Here is a 24471-nt window from a genome sequence, read left to right as displayed (position 1 = left end):
TTGTTAATGAAATATTTCTTCACCCTACCCTATAACCACAAATAATCCATTCCACGTGAAATGGGTATGTGCATTCACAATTAGCATGCCTGGACATTTGCCCTGTTGGTTCATACATATTTGCATGTACGTTGATGCATGTGCCCTGTTCATACATCCAAACCTGATGGCCTGTTGCCATTAATTAACCCTGCATGTTGTTGGATTGTGTATTGTTGTTCAAATTATGCATGTGTTATGCTTGCTGTTCAATGGCTTGAATGTATGGGTGTTTGGTTAATGGGAATACTAATGCATGCTGTTACAACTAATTGTGAATGGTATTGTACGTTACTAACCCAAACTGTCATAAAATAATGCAAAACATAGGACGACAGGGAAGGCGGGTTCCAACGGACCCACCTCTCCCACCTCAGCTGGCGAGTGCACCTGGCAGTAGTGCCCAGGCCGGACCCTCCTCCGGTGGCCCTGTGCCACCTGCGGGTGGAAGCACTGCAGGGGATGGGGCTCATCCCCCCTCTGCAAGCGTGGCCGGAGGAGAACATCCACTCACCCTCCGTAGTGTCCGGACTGTGGTGTGTGCTTGGGCCCCTACGCCAGCTTGAGGCATGGGTGGCACAACTCTCAGGCGTGCCTGCTGCCCATCCTACACAGCCCCCAGCACAGCCCCGTCCTGGGCAGTGAAGGCACAGTGGCAACTGCCCATGGGTGGGGATCTCAGTTCCACTGTTGCCATCTGTGGGCTCATGGGCTCGAGATATCCAAACATCCGTCCCTGTCAATTGTGTAACCCCCCCACATGTGTCATACACCACCCCTGTATGCGTCTTGTTTGTCTTGTCTGTTAACCTCCCCTACCTACATCCCCAGCTATACCGACTTCCTGTACCTGACATACCACTCTCACCTGAAAAAAAAAAAAAAAAAAAGGCACTCTGTACCCACAAAAAAATTACGCCCCATACATAGCTGCCCATTTTGCACACATGTCTGCTGGACATGTAAACTGGCAATTACAATTGGCTGTACAACAAATATTATTGTTGTCCTCACACCTCTCTCAGGGGTGGAAGGTTTCAAATTTCACACCAAATTACAAACATATGTATAGCTGTTGCTGACGAAGAAATGGGCAGCTATGGGCCTTTCCTACATCCCTCCTGCAAAACCCGAGCTTGTTTTCCTACTGTCCTACCCGCCTTGTGCCCCCTTTTTCACCACTTTCCTATCTCCCCATTTTCTTTTCTTTAAAAGAAAATAGCACGGGTGTGCGCGAGAGTAAGCACTTCTAAGCAGTAGTAAGCGGGAGTGCACTTCTGTGCGCTTAGCTAAGCGTGTGTGTGAGAAGCTAAGTGGCAGTGCACATGCGTGTCCTCCGCGCAAACCAGCGCTAACCCGCTTACAACTGCTTAAAAGTGCCTTAGTCACTCAGAATGACAAGGCCTGTAGTTTTCTCAGCAGCAAAATAAAATACCTCCCTCAGTCTCGAACCCAGGACCCTGGAAACACTAGTCTGCATGACTTACCACTAAGCCATGACTGCTATACAAGAACATTGTGCTTAAAGAAATATATCATAAAATAGTAGGAATTAATGTAAAGGGAATATAGCAAGTCTAGTACACAAAGCATGTAATGTATATTTACTGTCAAATCTAGTGGATTTGTAAAATAGTACTATGTGCTGAGAAACAGTCATGCTAGTTGGTAGCTACTAGGTAATAATGTCACAGTAGCATTTGGAAAGCCACACACATACTCAGAGCAGGATAAACACTGCCATAGTTGAATAGTTAAGAGATCAGACATAGCAACTGTGACTGAGTTACAGGGATGTCCCTAATGTGAAAACAAATGTCAACTGTGCCCCACTGACACCCTGTCAAATGTACTAACAGTAGGCAGAAAGGTGTAACTACACATGCAATGGTAACTATGACTGACTGAAGGTATGCACCACCTGCACGTCACAAATGGTGTACTAATACATATGCTTGAAATAACCCACAGTCACAACTGCAGAATATCAGAATATGTCATTGGAGTAACCTACTGCTATGTACCATTCCATGAGGCTGATAAAAGATGCTCCGGAGAGTATCTGAGGCCTGCTCAGCAGCATGATCAAATACCCTTGTAAGTGTCAAGGCCCACACCATGGCCAGACCACACTGCATGCAGTAACACCCTACCACAACAAACACATAGGGAATTGCTGCCCAAACAGATTTAGCAAGTATTACAAGCTGTGAATGTAAATGGAAAATAGGAAAGCCATAGCAACACATTACAGGAAAGACACCTAGCAGGCATACAACGAGTGAATGTAAAGGCCAAATATTGAAGCCGTAGCAACAGATTGCAAGAGCCACTGCTATATACCAGTTACACCACAATCCCCACAGGAAAGCACACACACCCATATACACAGTATTACTAGTTGTAGGTGTCAGTTTACATACACACGGAGAAGAGGACACTGGAGGAAGGAATACACAGCTTACAGAACAACATGCATTGCAGTGTCTACAACACAGCCTGAAATATGAGAGACATACCAACCCTTACACTCACAGAACAGTGTCCACAGCAAACCAGCATGGTCCCCACCCTGATAATCTGAAAGGGCTATGCCTACCTAACAGACCTTTTATAGCACAGTCCTGTAATCACAGTGAGAACTGCAATCACTACACAACAGGCTGCATGCAATTAGTAAATGCTAGCTAACAATTGGTGCAGAGGCCATCACATGGACATGTGCAGATACCTACAAAAGCATCCTGTACTCCCAGTCCACACATGCAATACTTTCATTGCACCCGCTGGAGGTAGAGAGAGAGAGAGAGAGAGAGAAAGAAAGAAAGAAAGAAAGAAAGAAAGAAAGAAAGAAAGAAAGAGAAAGAAAAAAAAACCTGTAACAACAAAACAAAGAGGCTGACAGCAGGCCAAGTAACTGCAAGCCTACGCAAACAGCTGCAACAAACACAGGTAATGTAAAGTACTACTATAATACTGTATATACTGTGAACCCTCCAGATGTGTTATTGGTCTGTATCTATATATATGAAGATGTGCATAGGGCCGGAGACATACTGCAACTGTCACTGAAGGCTCCACATACATATGTATGTGACGGTAGCTATGTGCACATAGCAATGTAGTGCAATGTACAAGTAGGTTGTACAGTAATGGATGTTCAGCAGTATGTTACTGGGTGTATACATATGTGGAACTAAAAAGAAGTATATATATATATATATATATATATATATATATATATATATATATATCATGTGTATATGTATGTATATTGAGATATGTATGTATATATATATATATATATATATATATATATATATATAATATGCATATGTGTATACATAGATAGAGAGGGATGTAGAAATACATAGACATATATAGTTTCACAGTGTCATAATTTAGTACTAGGCTATCTGCAGACAGTGTATAGAATAGATTTATAAACTTGCGCCTCTGTATAGTAGTGACACAGTGAAGACCCCCCTACATAATAGCATTAGTTTACTGTGCCTCTGTCTAGTAGTGACACAGAGATGACTCCCTGCTGTAAACCTATGATCTCCCATCCACTCGTCAAGAATGCACATGAAGAGTGTCAGTGAGGGTCTCTGCCTAACATGAACTTGGGATCCTGTTCCACAGTATGGGAAGCCTCTTAGTGATGGATCTGTCCCTACAGTATGTCCTATTCATATGTGTTCTGAGGTTTAAATCCGTAGCTGTTGTGGTTCTGATGGATTTGGATTGTATGAGGTGGAACATGTCCATCAATACCTGATTGGACATGGCCTACTATATCAGGCACAGATCACCCCTACGTAGGCAGTATGCTATGGAATAGAGCATGAGTTACGTTAGTCTGGCAGCATATGACAGTTGTTGGAGACCCTTGATCCTCCTGGTGATGTACTTATGGGGTCCCCCTAGCTGTTGCAAGTGCCAGGTGAGGTACATACCAAATGGGTCATAGTACACAGTCATGGGCCTGATAAGGGAGGAGTATAGGGGTACAATGACCCCTTTTGATCTGGATGTGAATCCCTTCATGATAAGGTGGGCAAGGTAGGAAGTCTATCCAACCACTTTGGCAACGTGGGTGTCAAATGAGAGGTCAGCATCAATCAGTGTCACCAGGTCTCCGATTACTTTGTGGGTGGGTTACTGTCTATGTGATAATATGTGGGTACCTTGTCCGTCCAAAAGGGTATGAGTATACATTACGTGGCATGCAGTTTAAGGCCATGACTCCGGCACCAGTTGTCGGTGTCCGTGAGGCCTGTCAGTAGGATGTATGTGTCAGCTGGTGTATCGACTATGGCGCCTTGTATGCAGTAATCTTTGAACATTGTCAGCCACTACCCTCCCATGTCTGCTTCCACATCTGAGAATTATATGCCGAACATGAGCGGTCCCAGGACAGAGCCCTGTGGGACACCACTTGTGACTGGCTCTGAGTCTGACATGGCACCAGTGAGTTTGACTGTAGGGTTTCTATCAGTTAGCCGGTTTGCAACCCATCTTGTGACATATGAATTTACATTTCAGCTGTTGATCATGTCTATGATGCCAGAGTGCGGTATCGTGCCGAAAGCCGTAGGCAAGTCCAGGTAGGCTGTATGGACCGCTGTGCCCTCGTCAATGGCTCTAGTGACTGATTTGAAAAGGTCAACCAGGTTCATAAGGCAGGATCTGCCCTCTACAAAGCCAAACCGGGTGGGATCAAGTGTCTAAGTCCCCAATGTCTCTGTGTATGAGTACCATAATGATCCTTTCCATAGTGTTGCAGACCAGGCTGGTTAAGCTTATGGGGCAGTAGTTACCAGGGTCTGTAGAGGTGCCTCCTGTGTGGAGTGGGACTACTGTTGCTGTATGCCAGTGTCCAGGTACATATGCTGTAGTAAGGCTACAGCTGAATAACATTTAATGCGCATGTGTAGCTCCTCTTGCAGTTCATGTAGCATGCAACCTGCAATACCGTCGGGTCCCATTGATGCTGTGTTTACAGCTTTGCTGAGGCTGGTTCCCAACTGGACATCTGAGATGACAGGGAGGTTACAGTCAGCTGGGATAAGTAATTCCTCATGTGTGGGTGAGGGAGGGGAGAAATCTGCACTGGACCTGTCTCCCAGAATGTTGGCATTATCTGTGTGTTCAGTGTAGCATTTGTCACTGTGAACTAACTGTGAACATATCTGAGGGTTCCCACCCAGGTGTGTAATATAGCAGAAGAAGGCCTTGTGGTTATCTGTAGTGTCCATAGCGATGTAACTCTCATTGTTGGCCTTGCATGTTTGTACGACAAAACGTATCTTTCTACTACTGCTGATCAGAGATGTCGTAGCTCTATGGAATTATGCTCTGCCGTGCAGTAGCTACCTTCTGTTGTTATACAATTTGTTCAATGCTGGGGTCCACCAGACAGGACGCCTGCCCTTGGTGGAGAGGGTCATGGTTTTATTTGTGATTGCATGATCCATGCATTCTTGCAGATGTCCGTAGAAAGCATATTTTAATGTGTCTGCATTGTGGGAAGTGGTTTACACTGGCCCAGTGGGCATTAAGGATACCAACTCAGTTATAAGAAGTGTAAAGTCGGCATGTGAGAGGTTTCCCACTGTAGTCTTTTGTGTTGTGGGGGAGGTGGGATATGTATATCCAGGGGTATTAGTCTGTGGTCAGATGTGACTAGTGAGGGGTATACTTCCGGTGTGTAGCACATTGTCCCCATGTTTGTGATGATCAGGTCTAGTATACTATCTCCTGTTGTGGGAGAGGTTACTAGCTGTTCCATTGCATTTGACTTAGTGAATTCCGGGAACCTTTGGGCTAGGGTGTTTGGGGTAGAATAATGCACCCAGTGTATGTTAGGGTAGTTGAAGTCTCCCAATATGATGGTGTGTGGTGGGACATTCATATCCTCCAATGTCTTAAGGAAGGCTGACTGTGGTTCCTGAGATTGGGAGGGTGGTCTGTAACATGCTACCAGTTGTATAGCAGGTTTGCCTATGGTTATCGGCAACACTAACCTGGAGGTGTGGGTGTCCTTCATGAATATGGACACACCCCCTCCCTTTTTGTTTTGTCCCGAGTCCTGGGGCCAAAAAGCATGATACGGGGTAGAGCCTGGTACCGCTGGTGTGCTCTCAGGAGCCTTGAACCAGGTTCTCACTTACTGCACAGACATCGAGATTGGTAGAATATGTATATACAGATATATGTAATACACACATACATATATAGATATCTGTAGAGACATATACATATACAGATAGATCTGACTGACAACAGATATGTCTGTATATGACTATCTCTCTCTCTCTGTCCCACCCCCTCACACTCTCACTCTCCCTGTGTCTCTCTCCCCCTCTCTCCCCACATTTATATGTATATATCTACATCTATATATACATATATACAAACATATATATATATCTATATACAGATATAAATATATCTATATATATATATATATATATATATATATATATATATATATATATATATATATATATATATATATATATATACATGTATATATATATATATATATATATATATACTGTGTGAGACATGTGTGCAGATGTCTTGCAACAGGTGCCTGGTGTCAAAGGCATGGAGTGAACACCAGTGTGGATACTGGAGTACCGTACCCCATTCAAAAACACTGACACCAGTAACCACCACATATGTACATGCCTGCCCACCACTGCATGTGTCAGGGGGGAACAGGGGCAACAAGTGTACAATAGGTTCCACATTGATATACACAGTGGCACACTAGTCCTGTAATACATGTACATGGAATGTGTCAGCGGACATGGTGTGTCAGCTATGGACATGTAGGTCACTGTACCCCTCCACACCCCAAAAATGTCCTACACGGTATGTACCTCCCATGACAGCTACAGATATGGAGAAGGACACAGACATATGCAAGTAACTGTGTCAATGCACTCAAACACCACAGAGTGCACACAGACTACCTACATAGAGGTTACCACTGTTGGATATACATAGTTCGGTCACACTCATGACAGTTGTCTAACAACCATGGTAACACCTCCAACATCCACAACACAAATTACCTATGTCTGTCGTCCTTGTCACTGCAGTATAGAGCACATGGTGGAGGTACAGGACCCTACCGACAGATACGACATACCCTGTAGTAGACCACACAGAATTAAGAAGCAAGGCTCCCCATGAGTAGATGTCAGACATACCCCTGCTGAATGTTATGCAGATAGGTAATATGCCATATGAGTCACCCTGTGTAACTGTTTGTAAGGAGTAGGTACGATCATAACACGTGTCACAAGGGGCAGGGTAACATAACAGTATGCTGCTGTAGGCCCAGGGCCAAAAGCACACTACGTACCTAAGACACAGTGCGCACCCATGAACACATTGCAAACGGAATATGTGAGGTGGAATGAGTGTGCTAGTGACTGGGTGCATGTTGTGTACTGGTATGATTGCTCACCATGACTGTCTGCCTGTCATGGTAGTGTGTGTCCTTGGTGTGAGGCCAGAGACAGGTGTGTGAGGTATTGCGATCAACACATACTACATTGCCATATGTTGTGCTGTGTTACCCTGTATGTCACTGTGGTGTAGGTAGGGTTATGGCAAGTAAGAGTAGTGTGCATTACCAGTGAAATATGTAACGTGCATTGTGAGCAGTGCATGGGCTGATAATGTTCCCCATACAGTACCTTGATACAAACCCCCAGTGTGAGGTTGTATATTGTACCTGAAACAGTGTGTTGACTGCTGCAGTATACTAGTCTGTTGTATGGAGTGTGCCAGGTACTGTTGCACAGTTGTTGGATGAGCACTGATATCTGGCCATTTACATGTGTATCCCCCAGTAGACAGACAGATGCTATATATGGTGCTTAAGTTATATCACTGCAGTCAAGTATTATGTGTATTATGTGTGCCACAGTTTGCTGACAGATATTGCTGACATATTTTCCTTCTCCTTTTCAGGGCTATGGTTCACCAGCGGAACCCTGTCTACTCCGCTGCATTGGAGGAGGAGGAGATACACCAGAGCCTGGTGCAGGATTTCGCTGTACTCTTTTCCCGCACCAGCCAGAACCAGCAGGAGAGGGCTGCACTGTGGCAAGACCTGGTCCTTCGGGTAAATGATGTAGGCACACATAACCGGACATATGAGTAGGTATGCCATCACTGCAGTGATTTAATTAGAAATGTCCGTCAGCGTGCGTCGGATATCCACAGGCAGCAGCTTGCCACAGGTGGTGGGGTGGCTAGACATCCCCCCTCACCAGACTGGAGGGACTACTCCTAAGTGTTGTGGCTCCAGCACAACAGCAAGAGCAGCAGCATACATGTGTAATGATGGAGGCTGGAGCCACACAGCAGCAGGACAAGGAGCATGCAGGTAACATGCCATGTGTATAGTTGACCATTCTGTACACTGTTAGGTTATGCATGTGTGAGGTGTGTCCTCGTTTTGTAGCTGTAATCTTGGTAATTATTGTGCAAGAGTGATATCCTCAGTATCTGCAGTACACCTGTGGAAGCTAACTGTTGCACTACTGAACTGTATCATGCCCACAGTATCAATGGCACAGTTCTGCCCACTGACAATAAATGTCTCTTTTTTGCAGGTCCCTCTGGTGTAACAGCAAAGCAGCCTATCCCTGCTGGTGAGTGTGTAATACCATTACCTTCAATACTCTTGATACTAATAGTAATAATAGGCTGAAGCAGTAGTGCTATGTGTTTGATTGCAGGTGTGTTTGTGTCTGTGGGTTGATATCTCATATACTGAGGTGTGTGCATGTGTGCATGTGCCCATGTGTGCATGTGCCCGTGTGTGCATGTGCCCATGTGCGCATGTGCCCCATGTGCCCATGTGTGCATGTGTGCATCTGCCCATGTGTGCATGTGCCCATGTGTGCATGTGCCCATGTGTGCATGTGTGCATCAGTGGTGACACTGTGTACACATTGTAAACTGTGTTTCCTGTCTTACTCCCACAGGTTCTGGTGCTGCTCTGGTGTTGTGCAGCAGGGAACCTAAATCAGCTGCTGTGGATAGTGATAATGATGATACCTGTGTAATGGCACAGGTAGGTGTGCCAGGGTCTGTCATTGGTCAGCCAATTGACACTACACAGCTGTCGACCCTATCAATGCGCACAGTCATCCTGCCAATACATCCTTTGTCACCAATGTCCCTAGGTGATGGACAGGATACAGTGGGCATTGACCAGGGTAATGTGGTACGGGTGGCACATGCATCCCCACACAGCAGCCATGGCCAGGGTCCTGACACGGTACCACACAGGCAGACATCCATGGGTTCTCGTGGGAGCATCCGTGGGCGTACCGCCCCTGTCAGACGTGCCCACAGAGGTCTTTCAACCTCAGCTATGTTTCGGGCTGTAATGCAGGCACAGTCACGTATGGAATGCTACACCAGACAAAGTCTGAGGGAGCTGAGAGCATGTCGCACAGCCATGAGTGACAGTATGCGTGATGTTGCGGCTGCTATCCGCAACTTCACCAAGGTCATTGACAGACGTTGGGGGGCACATTAGATCTGTTCCACAACTACATGTCCATGAGCCAGGGCAATGGTGGATGGTTGAGGCGTCGATGTGGCTGTATGCCAGCAACAGCAGCAGCTGGCAGCCATCACGGACGACAACAGGCCCGCAGCCACTCACATAGTGCCAGCAGCAGCCCCAGCAATGCTGGGTCTGTGCTGTCATCAGACTGCCCCAGGAGACCACGTGCACGTGGCGCTGGACAGTCCCAACAGGGACCTGTCTCCAGTCACCAACCACCTGCTTCTGATGACAGTACCCAGTCTGGCTTAATACCTGATACGGTCCGTAGCACCCCTGCCAGGCACAGGTACCGTGTCCGTGGCCACAGACAGTGATCTGTATGTCCTGGCAGGTACAGTCTGTGGCTGTCCACAAACACCTGTATATGGCAGCCATGAGGTGGGACTGTGTGCATTCATACACACATGCAAAGTGATAACACCTAGGGCTACCGCATACACGCACACACTGCATCAACATTGCCCCATCTTGTACTGCTGTCCCTCACCAACACACACACACACACAGACATGTCAATTGGTTGTATCAGTGGCAGACTCAGGCATACCAGGTACACACCCTGTGCATATGATGAAACTGTGCCACCTCCTGCAATCTGTAAAATCATTGCAGGAACAGGTTAACATGGTGCTGATGCACAGGGTGAGTACATAGATGTATTGTAATAGTATGGTGTTGACAACAGTACAGTGTAATGATAGCATTGTGGGTATATACCAGCATGCCTGATGCAGTTACAGTATGAATGTCATTGTATTGTTTTGTACACCCATAGCAATTACCACAGTGTTCTGTCTGCACATCTTTGCATACTGGTGCTGAGGCTGTGAAGGGATGGCCACCTACATAGGTAGCACAGGGGATACAACAATGTACATATTGATACTCAATGATGGCCATGTCAACTGCGAGTTGCATGCTGTCCACACACGACTCTGCAATGCAGATGTTTCAGGATGTTTATATCTGTGCAGTACTACACAACAGGTTCAAGGCTCACAAGAGCACACTAGCACTACAAGGTCACACCTCATACCATGCATGACAGCACCAAAACACAGAACTAACTATGACAGGAGGAAGAGTGTCCATACATGTCAAGGATACTGTGGTGCCAGGACAGGTAGCTTACATCATACTAAGTCTGGAACTGCTGAGTGAGGGCTCAGTGTCTGTTATTTGACATGTGTATTATTACAGGTATGAGCACTTGGGTATCAGGCCAGTTATTCAACATTACGAAGGTACGTCGTCTATACACTTGTGTGGGGTGCGGCTGGACCCAGCCCATCTGACCTGTGAATGTCTGGGTACTGGCTTATAGTGCCTGCATATATGCACTGTTACCTACTGGAAGTCGTACACCTTGTTTGTTGTAGCATAGTCTACATACAGGCCTGCTGACTGTAGCTTTGTTTGTATGCATGTTTGCCTGTTATGTTCCTGAAACACTGATTCCACCTGCAGTGCAGATATACAGTGCCTCTGTGGATCCCTAGTGACATCTGTATTGCTTACTGTACTGATGTCCATGTGTCACTTGACAGAACGTCACTGTTTGTCCTGTTTGCATGTAGCTTGCCTGTAACACATTGCATATGACTTACCTCACATTTGCTCAAGACAGCATTCATATATATGCCAGCACTAACAAATCAGGAGTACTACACTCTCACATAGTCACCTTGAGTACCTTGTTCCCCATTGGCCCTATGTGTCGTTACTTAGTATGGGAGTCACAATGCTATGGTAGCATGTGCAAAGGTCACCTGTCAATCTACTCTCAGGTCCAGTTGGTGAATCTGTGAGTCATGTGGCAATGTTACAGCTGCCTCATGTACACAGACAACCCTCTCCCCTTCCCATACACGTACAACACATGTGAGAGATGCAACCACATAGCCAAACTGGGGGCTAAGCTCTGTTAACACAGCACTGGCATTCCCTGTCAGGTGGAGTGGGATACTACAGTGAATACAGTACCAGTCTCCCATAGACCTGCCTCAACCGCAATCCAAACACAGAAACACACAGGTACATTATTGGGCTCTCAGAATAGCATCCTGCCTGAGCAGCTGACACCTGCAAAGCAGACACACAAGCAAACGTTAAGCTAGAGCAGAGCACATGCAACACATAGCTCACAAAGCCTGTATGCCAATCAGTCACATGCCATACGGCTTGACAACACACCTGCTACAGTTGTATGAGGTACCTCTATCGTCACGTACACTGGGGTCCTGCTCCCAGGCTGAACAAGGTGATGGTCACGCTGAGCTGCCTGTCGGGTACTATGATCCACCACATAACACAAGCATACCGGTCACTCCAAGGCATGTAGAAGTATGACTCAGTCATTGTCTGTGCCAGTGTGTATGACCTCTGATGCACCTCCCTGGACTACATGTTAGGGGACATAGAGGGGCTCTCTGAGCTTGTGGCACAGGCTGGTATGACCCTGGCCTTGAGTAGCATCTCACCCTCACCAATAATACTGCCACAATATGTAGACAGGATCATCAGTTTCTGCAATTAACGTATCTTTCAGTGACATTCAAAGGGGATCCAATGCCTGTCAGTGTGGGATTACATGCTGGACAAGCCACATTGCTTTGCTTGGGGCAGCTTGCACCTGTCACCCATGGGCCGTTGTATATTGGCAGAGGCTGTTGCTACACACATAGTGCCTTTGTATGCACGGCTGACATTACATAGCCACCTACACAGGTGTCACATGGGATAGGACACTAATAGCAATGGTACTCAACAGCAGCAGTGTAAACCTCAAGATGCATGCAGTGGAAACTGTCCTTAGCAAGGGGTACAGCAATATCTGTGCAGTAACTGACTCCTGGTACAAGGCTCCCAGGTGCACACCATCAGTGCCAGGTCATTCCTGATACCATGCTTGTCAACCCCTACACATGCGCCAAACCAGAACAGGGGGGATGTATCCAAAGGCACCTCAGATACACACACCCCCAGGTTGGTGGCACTGCACAAAGCATCAGAGCCTCTCCATGTGCAACACACAGTGGGTTAGACTGCCTTCAGGTTCATAGCCTGGCACACACCACACTCCCATACCCAGGAAACCCACTTGGCCTTCCTGACAACACTGGGAATATGACGGTCTCTACACACACCATTATATGGTTGTACTGCGACTACCCAAACATACAGTGTGAGCATTATTCTAGCTGCAAGACCCTATCTGAAGGGTTCTTATCATTCATTCCCTGCATTGCTATGGAACAACTTGTTACCACTCCCACAAGTGGTGACAACATGCTGCACCTGTTCATTACCAAGATGTGGACTATATGCTCCAGACCAATCATGTATCCCTCGCTGGTGGGATGACACCATCTACAACCCACACTGTATAATCACACACCATATGCAGCCCCTGCACAGAACACCACAGTCATACAGTTGTCTGATGCATATTCCATGTATTCACATGAGGCAGGCTTCGGACATGGGAACTCCTGCAGTTCACAGGTACATATGTGTAGGTGGCACACACATACATCATGTTTGCATTGACATTACTGATATAATGTATGTCGTGCAATATTGGGAACAACACCCCACACACATGGACAAACTGTGTGACAAAAATACACATGGCATTTGTAGGATACAAACCCCTACCTAACTATGTTAGATCACTTGTGAGAGTCGCAGTAGCAGAGCGCGCTATTTGCATTACTGGGGGGATTGCTTTCTCCTGCTGTACTTATAGGGTGCTGTCATCATCAGTGTTTAGACAGTGGAATATGCAGCATGTGTTGTGTAGTAATAGTTGCCAAAAGGGTCATTTCTCATACACATGGAATTGCACACACTACTCCCCCACACACATTCACACACACACTGGGCACTTGCAGGATTCAAACCCCTACCTAACTATGTTATGACACTTGTTAGAGATGCAGTAGCGGAGCGCGCTATTCACATTACTGGGTATAGTTTCTGCTCCTGACATATGTATAGTGTGCTGACATCATTATGGATGAAGAGGTATGTACATCTGTGACTATCCATCAGTACTGGGGAGAGCATATCTATGCATTAACTTTGCACAGGCACAGTGGCCTACTGTACTGTGGAGGCAGATGCCAAATACACTGTGGATAGTCTTCTGTATTCCCTAGGGACAACAGTCAGGTATTGCACTCTATGGCCATATGTTTACCTGTCAGATGCAAGTATCTGTTGCTCATATACTGCTTGTGGGTCTTTAATGCCATAGCCTTCCCTATCACTGTAAACAATGGGTGTACTGTGGGAGATGTTTGCATATGAGTGGGATCCAGTACTTTACTTATGTCTCTGTTGTAACTTCACTGTGTGCACTGGGCAGATGTCTGTATTGTGGGAGGTTCCTGTGTTAACACATAGAAATGCCAGATATGTGTGTGCAACTGCTGAACTGTGACATGGCCTAAGTGTGTGAGCATGCCCAGTTCGCAGTTTGTATGGCTTCTTGACTGCCACATCTCATTTATCTAAGTGTGCGAGCATGCCCAGTGTGACCTTACCTTATGTTGGGATCTGTGGACCACCACATTTCTGTTTGTGTGTGGACGCCATCTATATATCACATGTACAGTTGAGTGTTGGACATCAGGTTGTGTTCTTACTGCCCAACTGCTTTGTGTCTGAACCTAACAGGCATTATGCTGTGCCTGCAGGGTCGCCATGGGATAGTTTGCATACAGTTGTCATCATCCTTTCCTGCTGACCAAACAGTTGTATTGTCGTATAGTGTACTGGTGCAGAACTTTCACTGTGGTGGACAGTATAATCTGTTTCAGTCCTATCACTGCTTGTAATATTTATAGTGAGCACACCAGACTGGTTGAGGGCCAGTTGTGCAGATATGACCATGTTGCATTTTGTTCAGATATGGACAGCATAGTACATGATTGTCTGACATTGTTAATGTATTCCACAACTTGTGTGGACAGTGACAAACAATGGCCATGTGCTCTAGTCCATTTGTAATGCTAGTCAGAGAGTGTTTGTCCTTCAACACACATTTACTGGTGTTTGCCATGACATATGTCACGGTTAGTGTGCTGTGCCTCTGTCTACCCGTGACATACAGGTGACATCCAGGGTACACCTACCATCTCCCATCCAGTCATCATGATTCCTCTGGATGACAGTCACTGAGGGACTTCCTGGATATCCTGTAGTGGGAGTTTAGTCGTGAGTGGAGTGAGCTTCTGGGTTATGGACCAATCGGTACAGCATGTCCTGTTTATGTCTGTGCTGGGGTTCAGGCCTGTCAGCTGCATAGGTCAACTGCATTCAGTGTTTACATGATGCCAAATGTCCATTGATACCAGGTTGGTCATGGCTCTATACATCAGGCACAGTTCACCTCCAGCCAGGCAGTATGGCACTGTGTGGAGCTGCAGTTTCTTTACTCAAGCGACACATGGCATCTGTTACAGCTCTGCGATCCTCCTGGTGGGGTATTTGTGTGGTCTTTCCAGTTGCTGCAGGTGTCTGCTATGGTACATCCCTGAAGGGCCATTGTACACAATTGTGAGGCTGCTGATGGATGACTGGAGAGGCACATTGACCTACCCTAACCAAGTTGTGCTTACCTTCATGATTAGGTGGGTATATGTTATGTTTCTGTAACCACTACAGACGCATGGTTGTCACATGCAGGATATCTATCACCTTGTGTCCCCGGGTCTCATTGCTCCTGATGTACTTACTGGGTTAACACCTATGTGGTAATTTCTGGCCATGTATTGTGCTTCCACAGGGTTTGACTATACACTATTCTGCATTTAGCTTGTTGACATGGCTGTGGCACCACTTGTGTGTTTCTATGTGTGCCTTTTGTAGGTTGCTTGTGTCAGCTGGAGGGTCCGATATGGTGGCCAGTTTGTAGTCCTCTGCAAACCTGTTCAGACAGAGTCCGTCCATGTTGGTCTGTACCTATGTGACATATATAGCATACAAGAGAGGTCCCAGGACCATGCCTTGTGGGATGCCAGTTGTACCTGGTTAGCAGTCTGCCATAGCTACAGCATGTCTGCCAGGTCAGTTCTGTCCTTGAGCTGGTTTGCAACCCATCTACTTGCATAGTGGTTTATAGTTAGGCTGGTGAGCTTATCTGTACCGCCAACTAGGGTATTGTATGGAAGGGTTTAGCAAGGTCCAGATAGGCTGTGTGATCAACATTCCCCACATCAATGGGCTTGGTGCATGTTTCACATGTGTCATACATGTGTAAGGGGCAGGATCTGCACTATGACAGCCACACTGGGTAGGGTCCAATATCTGTAGGTACCCAATCTCGTTATTCATGGGATCCATGATCATCCTCTCCATTACTTTGCCAACCTAGATAGTCGGGGTTGAGGAGTGATAGTTTGCAGTATCCAATCAGGCACCCCCTTTGTGGTGTGGGACCACTGTTGCTGTACACTGCTCTTATAGGTTCATAGGTTCATAGGCTGGTACTAGGCTAACTGCCTTTGCAGGCCATTCTAAGCCTAGCCACTTACCCCATGTGAGAATCAAACCCTGCACCTTCTATTTGTAAGGCAAACACCTTAACCATTATACCATCCTCCCACCCATCTTTGGGTACATATCCTGTGGTAGGACTGATAGTGCGCAGTAATGCTATTTGCTGTTCCATTCTTGTTACAGTACTTGTTGGACACAACCCAGGACACCATCTGGTACCATTGATGCTGTGTGCTGTGCTTTGTGGATGCTGTCTGTTACCTCAGCATCTGCAATATCAGGGGGCCAGCACTCTCCTGGGATAGATATTTGGCAGTTAAGTGCTGGTGGGGAGGTTGGAAGGAATCTGTTCGGTAGGCTGTTGGCAATGTGTGTGGGTTTGGTGTATTGTTTGTGATATTACAGTGCTGTAGAGCATATCTGCGGATTATCACAATGGTTCCTACCATCAGATAGGACAGCTGTGTGATAATCCTTTGTGTCCTGCACAATTTGTATCATCATAGGTTCATAGGTTCATACTAGGCTATCTGCCCTGGCCTTGTTTGAGCATGGACAGACTGTGTGTGGGTCTCAACACCCCTTGCAATGTGCATATTATGCCCACGTAGGGTTTACTTTATTAGATGTGACACAGGGATGGCCCCCAGTGTACACCTACTATCTCCCATGCTCTTCACCGGATTTCTCTTGTTGAGTTTGTGTGTGGAGCTCAGCCTATCATGGACTGGGATTCTGTTCCAGAGTGTCAGGAGCCTCTGGGTTATGGATCTTTCCCTCCAGCACATCCTATTAATCTATGTGTGGAGGTTCAGATATCTCACTGTGGTGTGTCTGCTGGATTTGGGGTTTCTGCAGTGGAGCATGTCCATTCATTCTGGATTGGACATAGCCTTGTACATCAGGCATAAACTGTGCAGTATGCTTCTGAATTGGGCTGTGGTTTCTTCAGCCAGGCTGCAGATGTCTAATGTTTGGACCCTTTATCCTGTTGGTGGGATACATTTGGGGTCTTTCTGACTGCTGCATGTGTAAGGTAAGGTACATCCAAACTGGGGCATTGTTGTCACGTATGGGCCTGATAAGGGAAGAGTATGGGACACAGTGACCTCTGTAGCTCTACATGTGCATCCTTTCATATTAAGGTGGGCAGTATAGCAAGTCTTCCTGGCCACCTTGGCAATGTGAGTGTCACATGACAGGTTACCATCCACTTGTGTCTTTAGGCCCATGATTACTTCTTCCATACATAAAGCATTGCCACCTATGTCATACTTTGTGTGTGCCTTGTTTGATATTTGTTGAGACATTCATACTCTGAAGTGTCTTTAGGAAGGCTGGCTGGGGTACCTGGGTTTGTTTGTGTGGTCTGTAGCAGGCTTCAAACAGGTACACAGTTTGAGACAGTGTTACTTGCCCATGGATAGTCCATGCTGCTTCTTGCTGTGGTACCAACCTGGGGATGTGGTTATTCTTGATAATTACTGGTAGCCACACTCCTATTGTCATGTGTTCCATGTTTTGGAGCTGTAGAGCATGGTATGAGGCATAAGCTGGTAGTATTAGGGTGCTCTTCTGGGCCTTGCCCAGGTTTCTGTTACAGAACACATATTACCATTCTCCATGCTGTGGTGGGTTTGGTCTGCATGCACCTTGCAGGTTAGACTTCTGGCATTGGGTAGCATTACGTCCAGGTTATTATCCCTTGTGCTACCTATGGTGGTGGGTTTGTGTTTCCAGACTTACCTATTCCAGGCACAGTGGGGGTGACAACAGCCTTTGCCAGTATCTACACAGCCAGGTGTGCTGGGTGCTTGCCATCCCTAGCAGGTGGGACATCATGTCTTGCTCGGCATGTCAGCCCAGGCTGTCAGCCATGTGTTCCCCCTTGCTAACAGAAATACCTCAGCCAATTATTGTACTTGATCTTGTTGTCTTCATAGTGTGGCATCATGCTTGGTGAGGGTGAGATGTTAGGTTGGGTCTTCATGTTTGCATATACTAGATGGTGTTACATTGCTTAACACATGGCAATCATGCCTCAGGTGGTGCTGTAGGGCTGCCTCTGCCGGACGCACATATTACACTCCCTGTACATGTTTGAGAGCAGGTTGTGTCATGTTAGGCATCCCTGTTACTATATGAGTGAGTCAGAGAGGGGTATCATTCCCAGGGTTCCTACTGAGCCAGTGTATGTGCTATGCTTTGCCTCTTTGCCAAGGCCAGGGCATACTGGGCACACCTCCTTCTGCCTACTGGGGCAGGCTCAGGTTGTTCCTCCTCCGAGTCATGCTCTTCCTGTGATGGCCTTGGTAATGGTGGGGGTCTGTTTGTCCTGGCCCTATGCTGGTCCTGCTGCAGCTATTTTCGCAGGATCATATTATGTAGCATAGCACATACCATGACAATTTGGGTACATGTAGTTGGTGAGTACTGCAAGGCTCCACCAGATGTGTCCAGGCACTGGAACTGTGACTTGAGCAGCCCAAACACTTGCTCTATTACATTACGTGTTTGTGTGTGTGCCTCATTATGGAATTCCTGTTCAGGTGTGTGTGCGTTTCTGATGGGTGTCATCAGCCATGGCTCTAGTGCATAACCTGCATCCCCCACTAGGTGACCATGTGGGATGTCCCCATTGGCAAATGTCTGGTACAGCTGCGTCAAATGCCAGATATGGGAATCATGGTAGCTCCCAGGGCAGCCAGCACACACATTCATTATTATGCCCTGGGCATCACACATGACCTGGCAGTTAATGGAGGGAAAGCCCTTGCGGTTAATGCAGGCCGTACCCCGCTCACCGGCTGGTGCTTTGATGCGTATGTGTGTGCAGTGTATTGCACCCACTACCTCAGGGTATTCCGCTATTTGCTGGAAGAGACGCATATTGCAGGTCAATACCTCATGGGCATTGGGGAAATATACATGCTCTCCGACATGTGCTGACATGGCATCCAGGAACTGGTGCAGTACCCTGGAGGTTGATGCCTGTGATATCCCCATCATATCACCAGTTGGACTGTGGAAGGTACCTGTTGCTAGTATTCTTAGCCAACACATACCTTGGTTTCCACTGGGATGGGCTCCCCTCTGTTGGTTCTGTGTGTGAGGCGTGGCCTGCACAGCTCAACAATTTGCTGCAGGAGGTCTCTGTCCACTCTATAGCGCTCCACTATCTCCAGCTCATGTAACCCCTGGTAGGTGACCGTGGGCCTGTACACTCTTCTCCGTCTCCTCACTGTGGGTTGTCTGGCAGCATTTCCATTGTCACCACCCTTAGCAAGTCTTCTATGTCTCCTTATTACAGCTATGGAAGCCCCTAGCATGTTTGGTCTGAGTGCAGCTTTTTCAGTTTTCACTTCTACTAGCTTACTCCTGTCTTGCAGTGTCTCTTGAGAGAAAGATACTGCAATGCTGTTTGCAGTGTTTTAAGTGCTGGGCTGGGCTTGTATTCTGCCTGTGTAATTAATAACCACAAACAAATAGAAGAGAACAGTGCAAATGCAACCAAGAAACAATGAACACGTTGCATGTATTCTGGATAGTTTTCGTGTACAATAAAGTTTGGATTTAATCTGTGGCTGACCGGTGTCGATCATCTCCTTTCAACAGTGCTGCCTGTGTAATTGCCTGCTTCTAATTGTTTTCACCTGCTACCTCTACAAGTATTCCCTGCTAGTTTCCTACTATTTCTTCTGCTTCCTTTTTCCTCTTTGTTTCCTCAGGGGGGAGCAGCGCACATACCAGCGAAAACACGCTCACAGTGGCTACCACCCGTGCACACATGCTTACACGGACTAGAATCTGCTTATTCGGGTTAAAACGCGTGCACACCAGCACAAACAGGTTTACAGATCTTTAAACAGGCTCCTACATGCTTACTCTGCCTTACACGCGCGCACTCTGTCTTACTCGCGGCTCCCAGTGTGCACACGCATGCATGCACGCACAGCAAGAAACTTTGGTGTTGGCCACAGTGTACACCTTCCATTTCTTGACTTTCCCATGCTTATCTGTTGACACTCCGTTTTTATGCTGTGTGATTGACATCTTTCACATACCACTTTGCTCCAATGAGCTTGATTTCTTCCTGACATTCCCCCCTATGATGTCACCTATCTCCTACTCTGTTACTCCCCCTTATCTAACTCTTACACTACACAGAATGTGCTCATTTGCTATGTGACAGTGTGATTCACTATCCTACCACTCATTTACATAGGATTGCCTACTAATGCTTAGTTACATGTCTTACACTCAGCTTCCCCCCTTAGCAACCATTAGACGGTGACCATGTTGTTTTTGGTCTGCTAGTCCCTGCATTGCAAATCCATTCATTACATAAAACCCACATTTGTGGGTTTCCAACCTTTATTTTTCTGTTTTATATAGCGCAGCCTGTTTGCGCGGGGCTGTGCTGCATTTAAACATTGCCGATGTCCGAAAAAAAAAATTATTTTATTTCATGTTTGCATCGGGTTAATATGCCAATGGCCACATATTTGGCCATTGGCATGCTGACTGCAACATTTGCACACTTTATTTGGAGCTGTCATGGCTGTGTTGTGTTATTTGCAGTAACGTACTCAATTGTCAACTGTGTACATTTCTGCACCTAACACGACTCTTACACTGGCTGGTTTCAGCTTCGTGGATCACTAATCTACCTCATTTGCATGCCTTTCGGCTGCAAGTGGGGTGGTTAGCATATCCACGCCCTGCCCATGTAAGAGTAGTTTTAGCTGTCTCTTACACGGGAAATCGGGCTGTTCCTGGATCGCGATGGCTGCATGGATTCTTACACGACTCTTAGACTCCGTGCAAGCCATCGTGAATCCTGCCCATAATGTGTATACTGGGAAAACCCAAGTGCCAAAATTATATAATTTGGGAGGGCCTAGCAAAGATGTTTGTTAGTGAGTTTAAAAACTATTGTTGAGAGAGAGAGAGAGAGAGAGGGGAACATTTTGATCTTGATATCCCACTTATCAGCACTCTGCCAGTTGTCTTATGTAAGTAGTGTCCTAGAAGTATGTTTTCTTGTAGTAATAGCTAGGAACTTAGAAGAAAGTTAGACAAGTGTTTTTCTGTTATATCAGAACTTTCCTACTGTATTGCTTTAAGTTTCTGTGTGATCTCTGAACTCTTAGTTATCACTGTGGTGTAGTAGTATTGTCTTGTGCTTTTAATTATTTATTATTAAATATTTTTAAAAACCTTTACCTGTGGCTGGTTTGTGTAGAGATAAGTAAGCTCTAGTGTACATTGCATATTTGTAGAGTTTATTGTAATAAGCCACACTAATAAGCCATAGACTGAATAGTCACATTACCAATTGGATAATAATATTGCACAGTAATAATTGGACACCCTTTTAAGGGCCTTTGGGTAGCTGATAAGTATTAGCTGGTGGTGGCAGAAATTACTACCATATAGTCTGGATAAAGGGGCACAGCTGGAGAATCTGTGTCAGCCTTTCCCAGGAGTGTCTGTGAAGTTGTATAAATATTTATCTCAAAGTGTGTGTGGTGTGTCAGCTACCTGGTCAGGGACATGAAGCACTGGTGGGACAGAGAGGATACCGGAGGTTAGCTTGCCAGCTAGGCTGAGATCAGGACCTTATAGCTGTGCCAGTGGGGAGTCTTACTGGGGACCTGGAAAGCAAGAGAGCAACCAGCCCCAGACTGACTGTGATCTCTGTGTGCACTTAAGGGAAATTGTACTTTATTGTGTGTATTTGTTATCCTTTCCTGTTATATGAGACACCCTCCCTGGTGTTAGTGGTGAGAATTGAGGCTCCTTGATTGCTGGGCCAGGGCACAGTCGTCCCATATCTGACCACGTGTCACAGAAGAAAAACTTTAGAACGTTATCTTTCTAACCCCCCCCCCCCCCAGTTCTGTGGCTTTTTTCTGCAAGTCATATAAGCAACACCTTTCTAAAATGAACCCTGCCATCTTCAAAACAAATCAGAATTTGTTTTACATTAATTCAAGGGCTCTCACAACTCACCTAGGCCCCATGGATCATTAAATACACAGTTGTCTGTGAGAGGGAGCTCTTTTTCTCCAAGACAGTCACTTCCTAAACTTGTCAAAGAGTCTTGTAGTTACTTGGTGATACCTGCCAAGTTGCCATCCATTGTCATGGTAGAGTCTTCTGCTGGTGCTTTCCTTAGGTTTCAGACACCCCACCCCCTACCCCTTGTTCTGTACCTCCCCTGTTCAGGCACTCTCTTGATGTATCAAATATTGACTATGGTTTATTTGCTGCTGACATCTGAAGACTCTGCATAAACTTCATCCAAGACTACAGACTCTGTGTGGTTTTGCTGTATAAAAGAGCTTTGACTGTTTTCTCTTCTAGTGATTCTTTTCTTTTATCTTCACCAGATGACCCCCTTTCATTTTCTTCCTTGGCCATGCAGATTTAGGTTCAAATGGCACCTGCATACTTGATGTCAACATTTCTGGTGCGGATACCATTGGTGTCAGCTTCACTAGCGATGGTTAGTCAGATTCCTCATCTGGAGCCCTCCTGCGGCTCACCTTGCAGGCATTTGGCATCACAACTCCTGCCTTCTAGTCACTGGCGATTCTGTCATTGGCTTTTAATATATTGGTGGTTTAGCCCTCTGCTGCCTGCTTTTCAGCTCAGTTTCTTGGTGACTTCCAGCCATGTAGGACCACTACTGCCCAATACAGTGTGTACTCCAAGTTTCTTGTCCTGGTAGTATTTTTATCCTTCTTCTACCATGCCACCCAAATATCTTTTTAAGATTTTCCTTCCCAGCTCTAGCCCTGAAGTGATTTTGGAATCCTTTGACTCAGAACTTTCTACTAAGAGGTGTAACAGTGCTTATGCAAAACCTGTCACATTGTGCAATACACTGACCAGTCTACTGAAGATTTAGATGACAGGGAATGGGCCAACTTCTTTCTACTTCAGTGGCTAAGACCATGCAGATGATACTCAGATTTACCTCTCATTTCCACAAGGTGAGATGGCAATCATGTACTTCCTGGTAGCTGAACTTAAAGTCATTCATTTTTGGCTGTTACATAATTGATTGAAATTGAACACCTCCAGAACAAAGACTATGACAATTTATGCATCCTGAGGGATTCCATTACTGTCCAACTTCCTAGTTTAATTTTATTTGTTAGAAATAAGCTTGAATTTGTTGAGAAGGTATAAAATCTAGGTGTTAACTCAGATCATAAGTTGGCACTTGGGACTATGTGTCAGTAGTTGTGAAATTGTCATCTTTCCATTTAGAAAACATCTCCAGGATTAATCTCTTTCACTCTCAAGTCGACGTATTGGTGGTACCTTATGTTCTAGTCTCATGTAGGTTAGATTACTGCAGTGCTCTTTACCGGGGACTTCTGAACACTGAACTGGACCATTCGCAGATTGTGTAAAACTCTGCTGCTAGATTACTTACTGGTGCAAATCATTACCATCTCACTTGACTTGGGTTCCACATACTTGAAGGAGCTGGTGGTGTCTCATATATTCCAACTCAGGTTCTCCACTCTACCACTTTGGGACTGCTAGTAGTTGCACAGGTGTGTCCTTCAGATGAGATGATAAACTGAGACCCCATCTCTCTGAGCTGGTGGTAGCTCTGGTGGATGTAATAGATCCCAAGGCACTTGTCAGTAAAGAAGGGGTTCCCTGGAGCCCTGGCCAAATTAACCATAGTCAGTACAAATACCACCTCGGGTCTCCCCTGAAAAAAGGCCGAGTGGGAATAACCCAGTCAGCAAAGTGTAAGTAAATAAAGAAGCAATTAAGTAAATAAATAAGTGACTTGAAGCTTCAGGTGTACCTTTTTGTTTTTGTCTTTCAGGCTCTCCACCTGTGGATCTTGCTACCACAGTGGCTTTGGGAATGTACTTCCTTGGCTGGCTTCTAACCTGCAGAACCAAGCTATCTTCTAAACAAGGGCATTCCTGATCATGGAATGGTTTGAAAAGTAAGTATTCCCATAAGCAACTTTGTGTTTGCTGATGCTGATTTATTTCACACACATATTGTATTTTCAAAGCAATGCCACAGATGGACTGCAGTGTCCTGCAGAAAAAAAACTGCATGATGATTTCTTAAAGGACAAAATTAAGTCCAAGGCTTCTACTTCATCAAGTCTCAGAAAAATTGTTGTCTGTTTGATCTATAATGTAAAAGAAAGGGCCATTATGGCAGTTTCCAACATTGCTATTTAATGGCACCCTTGGCTTTATTTTATAACTTTTTGCTAAGGATACAAAGATGATCTTTCAGGGATCTCCCTTCTGTTCTCCCCTTTGTTT

The sequence above is a fragment of the Protopterus annectens genome, chromosome 7.part0 (assembly GCF_019279795.1).
Source record: "Protopterus annectens isolate FY-2018-M chromosome 7.part0, PAN1.0, whole genome shotgun sequence".
Classification (NCBI taxonomy): Eukaryota; Metazoa; Chordata; order Ceratodontiformes; family Protopteridae; genus Protopterus; species Protopterus annectens.
The sequence above is the reverse complement of the archived record's forward strand: the minus strand, read 5'-3'. Positions refer to the sequence as shown.